The sequence below is a fragment of the Chrysochloris asiatica genome, unplaced genomic scaffold, assembly GCF_000296735.1.
Source record: "Chrysochloris asiatica unplaced genomic scaffold, ChrAsi1.0 scaffold00169, whole genome shotgun sequence".
Classification (NCBI taxonomy): Eukaryota; Metazoa; Chordata; class Mammalia; order Afrosoricida; family Chrysochloridae; genus Chrysochloris; species Chrysochloris asiatica.
This window is the reverse complement of record NW_006408687.1, coordinates 784280-795592: the sequence shown is the minus strand read 5'-3', so window position 1 is coordinate 795592 and position 11313 is coordinate 784280. Positions and strand designations below refer to the sequence as shown.

Below are 11313 nucleotides of genomic sequence, written 5' to 3'. Positions count from 1 at the left end.
TGTATTGCAGAGGCTCCGCAGAAAGCCTCCTTCACTGGGCACGTTGTAGCCCCATTTTAGGTATTCCAATCAGTTATAGGCAGAAGATAGATGGACTTACAAGCTTTCTATGATGATCCTTTTCGCTATTCCTTTCTCTCCCCCTCCAGTGCCAAGACTGTAAATCTTTATGGGAGCAGAAAGCCTCATCTTTTCTCCTGCGGAACAGCTGGTAGTTTCGAACTGTTGACTCTGAGGTTAGCAGCCCGACCTGTAACCACTACGCTACCAGAGCCCCTTTCAGTATATATATATATAACTTACAAATTTACAAAGCTGATGCCTTTTGACATGGTGTTTCTAAATGTCTGTGGTACGATAGAATTTCGTTTTTGAGTACTTGGATTAATACTGGCAATTAATAGTTTGTTCTTGGATACAGTCAGGAGTTTAACTGGCTAGATACATGTTATAAATTTGTTGGCAATAGCAATCTACCATTTATTGAGTGTTTAAGTTATTCACAGAGGAACTGGGCCAAGTCTTATTTTAATCCTATAAATGACTCACTCTAAGGAGATGTGTACCTCCTTCATGGAAGTTTTGTCCAAAAAAAAAAAAAAAATCACTGAGATTATTTAAAAAAATTTAGCACAGCTTTTACAATCTGGCAGGTTTAAACCACTAACCGACCTTGTGGTTCCAAGTCCAGTGGTTGTCCTGTAGTTCCATACCAGACCTCCAAACTAACCAACTGTTCTGTTTAATTAGTGAAGACTGTCTGGCTTGAGCATTGTGCTGTTTAAATAACTATATATATGGGATCAAATTGACAATAGCAACTTGAAAGTTAAGATAGGAAATTTAAGTGAGTTAATATTGATATGGGACAAACAACTTGGAAAAGAGTAGTTGTACAACTCGAAAATGTAGTCTATGTTACTTAATTGTTCATGTAGAAATGGTTGAATTGGTTTGTGTTCTGCTGTATATATTCTCAGCAACAACTAACCAACCAACCAACCAAGTAACTAACTAGCAACCAGAATTTTTAAGGTTTGCATTGCCTCTAAATTCCATAGACATACTAGATCTGGAGAACTAACAGATTTGCTGACATTTAGGTCTGAGAAAAAAAATCTTCATAGAGTCTGAAGAAGTTATTTTATATTGTTGTAGATAAGTCCTATAAGTTCATTATGAACAGTGGACTTATGTTATTTCTATAGCATGTAAGCCAGAGGTTTACTGAAAAAATGCAATTCAGTTAAAAAATTTTCTAGTGTATGTGCTCAGTTTTCTTACTGTCTGGTTTGTTTTGAAGATAAAGTGTAGCAAATCTAGAGCAGAAATTGTGAACTCATCTCATGGCTTCTTATCAGTTTTGGATTTACAGATGTGTTTTTGTGTAGCCATATAATGTTGGGCTACATGATGAACGTGATAGATACCTCCATTTATTTATATTTTCTTTGATTTAGCTCCTCAATGTTGTGTGGTTTTTACTGTTCAACTGCAAATATTCTGCTAAATTTACTTGTTTGATGTTATTATAAATGTTCTCTTATCATTTTCAATAGTTTGTTTTCAGTTTTTTTGTTAATGTATTCATAGGGAAACAATACATATTAATATATTGGCATTGTAGCCTGCAGACTTGATAGATCGATTTATTATTTGGTTCTACTTGTTGTCGTTGTTAAGTGCCATTGAGTCAGTTCCAACTCACAGGGACTCTGTATAGGGTTTCTGAGGAGCAGCTTGTGAGCTTGAACCACCCACCCTGTGGTTCAAACCCATCTTGTAGTCCAACGCATTACCCACAGAGCCACACCGGGACTAGTAGATTATTTGTTTCATTTTCCTGGATTTTAAGATTATCTGTCTGAGTTTTTTCAAGTGTGGCAACAGTAGTGAGGTTGGCCCAGGATCATGCAGTGTTTCGTTCTGCTGTGCATGGGTCGGTACCGATTTGATGGCACCTAACAACAACAACTAGAACCATATAATTAGTGGATCTGTCAAGTCTGCAGGCTATGATGCCTTGATCCTGGAGTCCTGGTCTGGCACTTTCGTGGGTTAATGCCCTAGAATATAAAGTTTGTTTGAATTTCAAGGTCAGTGGTTCAAGCTTATCAGCTTCTTGGGAACCCTATATAGGGTCACTCTTCAATGGCACTGAACAACAACAGCAGTTTTTATGCCGGAGACCTGGCACTATAGGATAAGTGCTTGACCATAAGGTCGGTGTGAATGACAAGGTTGATGGTTCAAACTCATCAGCCGCTCCACAGAAACCCTGTAACAGGGTCTCTATGAGTCAGAACCAGCTCAGTGGCATTTTACAGCAGCAGCAATTTTTATGCTAAGGAGCCCTGGTAGCTATAAGTCAGAACCAACTGGGTGACACACAACTATCACCATCACCACCACCACAAATCTTTATGCTAACTGCTAAGTTGTTGTTGTTATTGTTGTTAGGTGCCATTGAGTCTGTTCTGACATAGCGACCCTGTATAGGGTTTCCAAGGAGAGACTGGTGAGCTTGAACTGCTAACCTTGCAGTTTAAACCGACCTTGCAGTCCAGTGCGCCATATCAGAACTGCTAAGTATATGGTTCAAACCCACTAACCACTCCTTAGAAACCCTGTACAGCGTTGCTATGAGTCAGAACTGACTTATGGCATTTAACAACAAGCCTTAATGCTTTTTATTTTCTGCTTTGCTGCCCTATCTTGGACCTCAAGCAAAACGTCAGTAGAATTGGTGACTGTGGATATTCTTGCCCTGAATGTAATTTTGTTGTTGTTTAGTACCTTCAAGTTGGTTCCGACTCATAGCAACCCTGCATAGGGTACCCAAAGATCCCCTGGTGAATTTGAACCACTTTCCTTGTGACTCAAACTCACCTTTCGGTCCTATGCATTATCCACAGCGCCATGTAATAGTGAATTACATGGTATGGCGATTCTAGAACGCTAAGTGCCTTTGTGCAGAATGCTTGCTTGTAAGCACTTAATCAGTGGAGCTAGGTTTTCTGACCTAGGGAGCTAGAGCTGAGCAACGTCGGGCTGAGGCTTATGGCAGAATGGTGTACCTTTGGACATATATTGTCTTTGCTAAAGGAGTTTTATAATATTTGCCCAAGTAAGACAGAGGCTAAGGGGTGGTATGGTGGTGAGACCTTCAACGAGAGAGAAACAAACATGCTTGAGGGCACAGCTGAGAAAAGGCTGTCCTGATCAAAGAAGGACTGTATCCTGAGCATTTCTGAACCTGAATTGTAATCTGTTAAATTCCCTAAAAAATCCCATAATAGTGAGTATGGTCTGTGAATTCTTTGTGGCCATTACAATGAGTTATTGAACCCAGCAGAGAAGTAGAAAGTGTTGTGGGAAGGAAGGTTGGTGCGAGAGTTGGTAAAAGAGAAAAGGGGGTGGAACCACGTCTGACCTCTGCCTCAGGAATTGACCTCAGACTGATGAGTTAGATTCTCCTTTCCCCTTGTAAAGTCAGACATCATCCCGTACCATACACTAATGTATAACAATGTTCACTTTAGAAAAGGCTGCCTTTGGTTTTAATGTTTACTAAATCTCTGATTTTCCTTTTTATTTATTAAGTTTTTGTTGTGAATTGAGTGATAGTTTATATTAAAGGGAGAACATCCATTTCACACTCATCATTTCATTGCAATGATTACAATCCCCTCTGTGTATCATCATCAACAGTATTTGCTTCTATTCTCTCTGTTATTTTCTTTGTTTTGATGAGATTTATTAATTTTCTTTGAGGTTTCCCTGTAATTTATTAATCCTCTGCAGATTAAAGCAGTTTGTTTTATCCTGAAATTGACTTGAGTTCCTTACCATTGGGAAGTTCTGTAGCTACTTCCTTTTTTTTGCTTTATAGTCTTGTTCATTATAAATTGACATATCTGGTTCCCTATTTTCAGGCTTAAAGGCTTGTTTTACTTTGGATACTTCTGTATATGGAGTCCTGGTGTGCACTAGACTGTTAGCAGCAAGGTTGACAGTTTAAACCCATCTTCAGTTCCTTGAAAACCCTACACAGGGTGTGTATAAATAGGAACCGATGGCATTTAACAAAATAATCTGGATTGACTTTTGGGTGGTGTTGTCACACATGTTGTTAAGTACTGTGGAGGCAATTCCAATACTCATAGTGACCCTCCACAGGGTTTCCAAGGCTGTAAATCTTTACGGAGTCGACAGCCTCATCTTTCTCCCACGGAACAGCTGGTAGTTTTGAACTGCCGACCTTGAGGTCAGCAGCCTGATTCGTAACCACTGTGCTACCATAGCCCCTTGTCTCACATTTTATTGTCTACTGTTGTTGGTTCTCTGTCAAAAGAACTCCCTTTAGTATTTTTTGTAAATTTGGTCTGGTTATTACAAATTCCTTTCAATTCTGTTTATCTGGAATTGTTCTAATTTTGCCTTGGTCTTTGAGGGACAATTATACTGGGTATATTATTCTTGGTTGGATTTTTTTTCTTTAATAGTTTTGTAGATGTCACTTCAGTTCTGCAGGAGAAAGATGAGGCTTTCTGCTCCCATAAAGATTTATAGTTTTGGAAACCCTAAGCGGGGTTGCTAATGAGTCAGATCGACTCCACAGCATACCACCACCACCTCCACACCATTGCCTTCTTACAGTGTTTTTGCTTAGAAATCAGAGCTCCATGTTACCATTTGTTTCTCCTTTGTAGGTAACTTTGTTTTTCCTGAGCTGCTCTCAGAATTCAGAACTTGTATTTGGTGTTGGAAAGTTTGGTATGATATATTTTAGTGATTTTCTTTTGAAGTCTATCCTGTTCAGCTTCTTCAATGCTTATCTTTTTGTCTTTGATGATATTAGAGTTTCTTCCATCAACTCTTAGACACTCTGCTCTGTGCTTTTTGTTTGTCTCTTATATCACCCATAAGTTATTCCACTTCATGATATCCTACATAAATCTTAGGTGTTCATTGGATTTTTCCCTTAAATTTTCTGATTGATTGTCTAACAGACTGGTATAGAGAGATTTGTCTTCAAGTTCACTAATTCGGTCTTCAATAGATTAAATTCTTCAAGTAGTAAGTACACTCATTCTTCATAGCCTTCTCCGGTTAACATAAACTTAAATGCCCACTAAGCAAATATTTCTTTTTCCCCTTCCTTCCATCTCTGTTAACCACTTTGAATTCTATATATTTCCTTATTTCATAAAAGTGAGATAATGAAGTATTAGACTTTTTGCAACTGATTATTTTTCTCAACGTAATGTTTACAACTTTATTCATGTTGTGGCATGAATAAAAGGGAACTTCAGTTCTCTTTATGGCTAAGTAGTTTTCCATTGGAGTCCTGGTGTGGCGCTGTGGCTAATACATCAGACTACAAAGTCATTTGAACTGCAAGGTTGGTGGTTCAGGCTCACCAGCTTCTCCTTGGAAAACCCTATGCAGGGTCGCTGTGGTTAGGAATCGACTGGACAGCACTGAACAGTTTTCCATTAAGTGTATGTACCACATTTATTGGACACTTCAGCTGTTTCTACCTTTTGGCTATTGTGAAAGCGCTACAGTGAACGTTGGTATTAATTTTCTGTTTGCTTTCTTGCCTTCACTTCTGATTTGTTTAGAATAGGGATTGCTGAGTCATAGATGATTGATGATTGATTTTTAACCTTCTTTTCAATTATCAGTATTTAAAGGTATACATTTCCTTGTGCACACTCCTTTCATTGTTTACTGCAAATTTTGATACATTCTGTTTTCATTATCTACCACTCGTTTCTCAGTTTGTTGTACTGTGGTGGTTTGTTTGTTGCTGTGATTCAAAGGTCAGCTCAAGAAGACAAAGTCAAATATTACAAAGACCTGGAGTTAGAAAACCAAAAGGGAAGAACACACTCAGCATTTCTTTCTCAAGCTGAGGGAATTGAAGAAAAAATTCAAACCTTAACTTGTGGTGTTGAAATATTCTATGGGGGAAATTATTGAATGATGCAGAAAGCATCAACACAAGATGAACATACAGAGTCACTCTACCAAAAAGAAATGGTTGGATGTTCAACCATTTCAAGAGGTAGCACATGATCAAGAGCCAGTGATCCTGAAAGAAGAAGTCTAAGGTGCATTGGAAGGAATTGACAAAGAACAAGATACCAGGAATTGATGGACTACAAATTGAAATCTTTTCAAGAAAGTGATGTGGCACTGGAGGCACTCAGCCATCTATGCCAAGAGATTTGGAGGACAGCTACCTGGCCAGCTGACTGGAAGAGATCCATATTTGTGCCCATTCCCAAGAAAGGTGACCCAACGGAATAAAAAAAATCATCAGACAGTATCATTGATATCACATGCAAGTAAAGTTTTACTAAAGGTAGTAAAAAAATGGCTAGAACCATATATTGACAGATTCAAGCAGATTCAGAAAGAGGGGCATGGAATGAGGGATATCATTGTTGACGTCAGATGGATCTTGACTGAAAGCAGAGAATACTAGAAATGTGTTTACAGCTGCTGTATTGACTAAGCAAAAGCTTTCGATTGTGTGGATCATGACAAACTATGGACAACATTGTGAAGTATGAATGTTCCGGAACACTTAATTGTGCTAATGAGAAAGCTGTACATAGACCAAGAAGCAGATATTAGAACAGAACAAGGGAACATCGAATGGCTTAAAATTAGGAATGGTGTGTGCCAGGGTTGTATTCTTTCACTATACTTATTCAGTCTGTATGCTGAAAAAATAATTCGAGAAGCTGGATTATATGAAAAAAAGTGGGACTCATTAACAGCTTGCAATATGCAGATGATACAACCTTGCTTGCTGAAAGTGAAGAGAACTTAAAATACTTAACTGATGAAGATCAAAGACCACAGCCTTTGGTATGGGTTGCACCTCAGTGTAAAGAAAACAAAAATCCTCACCACTACACTAATAAACAAGATCCATATAAATGGAAAAAAGATTGAAGGTGTCAAAGACTTCATTTTTCTTGGATCAACCAGCACCCATGGAAGCAGTAATTAAGAAATCGAATGACATATACTGCATTAGGCAAATCGGCTGCACAGACCTTTTTAAAGTGTTGAAGAGCAAAGATGTCAGTTTGAGGACTAAGGTCTGCCTGATCCAAGCTATGGCATTTTCAGTAACCTCATATGCATGTGAAAGTTGGACAGTAAATAAGGAAGTCCATAGAAGAATTAATGCATTTGAGTTACTGTGTTGGAGGAGAATATTAAAAGTACCATGACTACTAAAAGAACAAACAGATCTGTGTTGGAAGAAGTGCTCCTTGGATTGGCACAGTCTTGGCAGCAACCGGCTCAGGCCTAGCAAGGATTGTAAGGTTGGCTCAGGACCAGGCAGTATTTTGTTCTGTTTTGCATAGGGTCGCTATGAGTTAGTACCAATTTAATGGCACCGAACTACTGTTGTTCTGGTGTGGTGCTGTGGACTAATGTGTCAGACTGTAAAGTAGTTCGAACTGCAAAATTGGTGGTTCAAGCTTTCCAGCTGCTCATTGGAAACCCTATACAGGGTCGCCATGGGTTGGAATAGACTCAAGGACACTTAACAACAACAACTACTACTACTGTTTTCATTATCATTCGGTTCTAAATGTTTTTATTGTGATCTGTTCTCTGATCCTTCTGTCTCACTTGGAAAATTTAATCTTTACTACCTAAACAGAGTATCAGCATCAGTGGGCTCAAGCATGGCAATAACTGTGAAGTTGGCTCACGACTGGGTGGTGTTTCATTCTGCTATACATAGGGTCGCTAGGAGTTGGTATCAACTTGATTCCACCTAACAACAACCTAAGCCATCTGTTTTCTTCTGTGTATTGCTAGGTTGGTGGTTCAAATTCTCTAGCCACTCCTTGGAAATCCTATACAGGATCTCTATGAGTCTAGCTGACTCAAAGGCACTTAACAACAACATCCAGAATGGTACACCATTCTTTGCCATTCTTGGGAGAGAATTCAGAGTATAGTCACTGAAATAATTTTTGGTCTTTTGTCCTTCAAATGAGAAGCACTTGTTGGGAAAAAGAGCATGGGTTATTTAAAAGTGGATCGTTTCATTCTTAAATATGTTCCAGATTCCAATTTAATTATGTTTGGTCTGAGAACTGTTGTTGTTGTTATTAAGTGCTGTCGAGTCGGTTCCGACCCATAGCAACCCTGTACAGGGTTTCCGAGGGTGTAAATCTTTACGGGAGTAGAAAGCCTCATCTTTCTCCCGCGGAGCAGCTGGTAGTTTCGAACCACTGACCTTAAGGTCTGAGAATATACTGTTTGAATTCAATTCTTTTAAATGTGTTGATATTTGTTTATGATTCAAAATATGGTCTATTTTGGTGAATGTTCCAAACGTATTTAAAGAATATGTTCTTTGCAGTTGGTTTGAATGGTCTACAAATGCCAGTTAGATTGAGTTGGTTCATAGTGTTTTGGTATGTCCCTACTGACTGTGGTAGTTAAAGTTTTGGGAAAACTTTACTGGGCCAGGATTCTTAGTGGTTTGGCAATTGAGATAAGGTTATTGTTCATGGTAGCGTAGTGGTTACGAATCGGGCTGTGAACCTTAAGGCCAGCAGTTCGAAACTACCAGCTGCTCCACGGGAGAAAGATGAGGCATTCTGCTCCCATAAAGACTTACAGCCTTGGAAACCCTGTACAGGGTCGTTGTGAGTCAGAACCGACTCCATGGCACATAACAACAACAACAACAGAGAACCCAGACTAAGACTGATATTCTATCATTTACTGAGAAAGAATTGTTGAAATCTATATTGCTGTATATCTGTGGAGAGGCTCAATTTTCGTTTTCGGTAGGTGAGTTTTTGCTTCATGTATTTTGAAATTCTGTAAATATTTATGTTTTGTAAGGATTATTGTGTTTTGCAGAGTTCATCTTTTTGTTGTTATGAATGTCACTTATAATACTCCTTTTTTTTGTCTAAAGTCTGCTTGGTCTGGTATTAATATCCCAGCTTTACTATGATGGTATGGTGCTGTAGGGTAAGCACTGGATGCTATAACCACAAGGTTCAAGGTTCAAATCCACAAGCCGCTCCTTGGAAAACCTATATAGAGTCTCTATAAGTCAGAACTGACTTCACAGCAAACAACAACAATGCTTACTTTGATTATTTTTCTGCATTTTAAAATCTGAAGTGTGATATTTTAAGAAAGCATATACTGTATATTTACACAGATAACATGGGCATCATAAATTTTTGCATACTTGAAGCCACAGGTGTTATTTTCATAAGTGTGCTATATTAGTGGTCGTTTATATGTTACTGACTTCCATTTCTTTTTACTTACTTTCTTTTTGTTCAATGCATTTAATGTTAGTCTTTATCTTGGTACCTGTTTATACATGGGTTTGTTTCTTAGCAGCAGATGCTCACCAGCTTACTCAAGAATTTCTAAAGCAGTCCCTCTCCCAACATGATTTCTTCCCTGCTCTGCAAATTGCTTTCTGTAATTTAGGAAGAAATCACTTTTTATGTTCTGGAAAAAGCCCTTACTAGACTGTCTGGCCTCAGCCCACATGGTATGTAAGTCTGCATCCCAGGCAGGAGAAGTTGCTCATGTAGGAAGGACAAAGAGTGGCATGATAGCCATGGGTACGGAGGATAAGACAGATTTGACTGGCTGCCCTGGTGAGCCACATGGCTAGGGTAGTGTGTGTCTACATCTGCACTGATCTGTTACCTTACTTCATGTGGACCCGGCACTGTGGGTGTGTGTGAACATCTGCCCCAAGTCACTACGGAACCAGCTTGTGCTCTGGCTGTGGCAGACCCATATGCAGCCTTCTTGACTCTCCGCCCATATCTGGTGCAACATAGCTGGATGTATGTAGATCATCTGCAAGTATTGTCACTGCTTCGAACTAGAGCAAATGTAGTTTCGGTTATTTTCCCATTAGTAGGATATTACCAAACTCGATCTGTGACTTTTTTATCTTGGTTGCTTTATCCTACAGCACCACATCAGGACATGGAATATGTCATGGTTAAAATTTGTGTTTATAGATGAAAAGTTATCTTGGTTTATGTGTTTCAAAAAATATAAAAGGGCCTAGGATGGAATGGTAGAGAAATAGTAATAGCATTTAAATAAGTTGGCTGGGGAAGAGAGAAATATATGAAGGTATGATTTAAAAGTGCTGGCCAGAGAAAGGTTGAGGTTATTGATGCATTTTATTTTACTCTAAACTGGACAGAAAAGAAATGATCCAGAAGAGTACAGATTACTGAGTAAAGTAGGAAAGGTTTAGAGCCCTAAAGGGGAAGGTCAAATGCAGATTTAATGGATAACAATAAAGTGATAGAATAGTAGGGACCAAGTATTAAAATGTAAAATTTCAGAGTTAACAAGCAAGATGAAATCTTCAGACTATAGATGTGGGAATATATTATTTAGATCTTCTCCAACTTTCAAGTTTTAAGAATCTTGGAATTGTTTTTTCCTTTAACAACTTTATTACCTCAAGTTAATAGAGTAGAAGTTCAGCTCAGACTACTGACTGTAGGGGAAGTCTTTCTCTCTCTCTTTGGGGAAAAGTCCTTGCTTCCTTTCAACATCTGTGGATTTGGCATTCCTTGGATATCTGCATGTGTCCAGGCATCAATCTTCTCCTGCCTCTAGAAGGCTCTTGGCATAGGAATCTGAGGTTCAAAGGATGCGCTCTGCTCCTGGTCTTAGTGGTTATCAGGTCCCCTTCATTAACAGTTTTTGTTGTTGAATTTGAAAGAAATAGTGATATGACCACTCTTTTAAGAATTTTGACTTGCATTGTAAGGAGCTCTGGTAGCGTAGTGGCTACAAGTCTGGCTGCTAGCCTTAAGGTTAGCAGTTCGAAACTACCACCTGTTCGTTCCTCAGGAGAAAGATGAGGCTTTCTGCTCTTGTAAAGACCGACAGTCTTGGAGGGTCACTGTGAGTTGAAACTGACTCCATGGCTCAGATCCACTACCACCAGTTTGCATTTTATATGGGTTTTGGGGACATAATATGCTTCTATGTTGATTAGTTTTCAGATATAATAGTAAAAAATCACTGTAGGATAAGCACTGGACCAAAAGGTTGATTTTAATTGCATGGTCGACGGTTCAGATTCACCAGCCACTCCTTGGAAACCCTATACAGGATCACTATGATTTGGAATCTATTCGACAACACAACAGAGGCAATAAAAATTGTTTGTAAATAGAACAGAGCATTGTGACTTTGATTAAAATAATTGAAATAATATTTTCTGACCATAATGAAATTAAATTAGAAATCAAT

At 38.7% G+C, this 11313-nt stretch overlaps 1 protein-coding gene across 3 annotated transcripts in view; it reads left to right on the top strand.

The window, feature by feature from the left end:
* ANKRD17 (ankyrin repeat domain 17) overlaps nucleotides 1-11313 on the top strand; it is a 257813-nt gene that overhangs the window by 77625 nt on the left and 168875 nt on the right. The gene's annotated exons all lie outside the window — the stretch shown is intronic.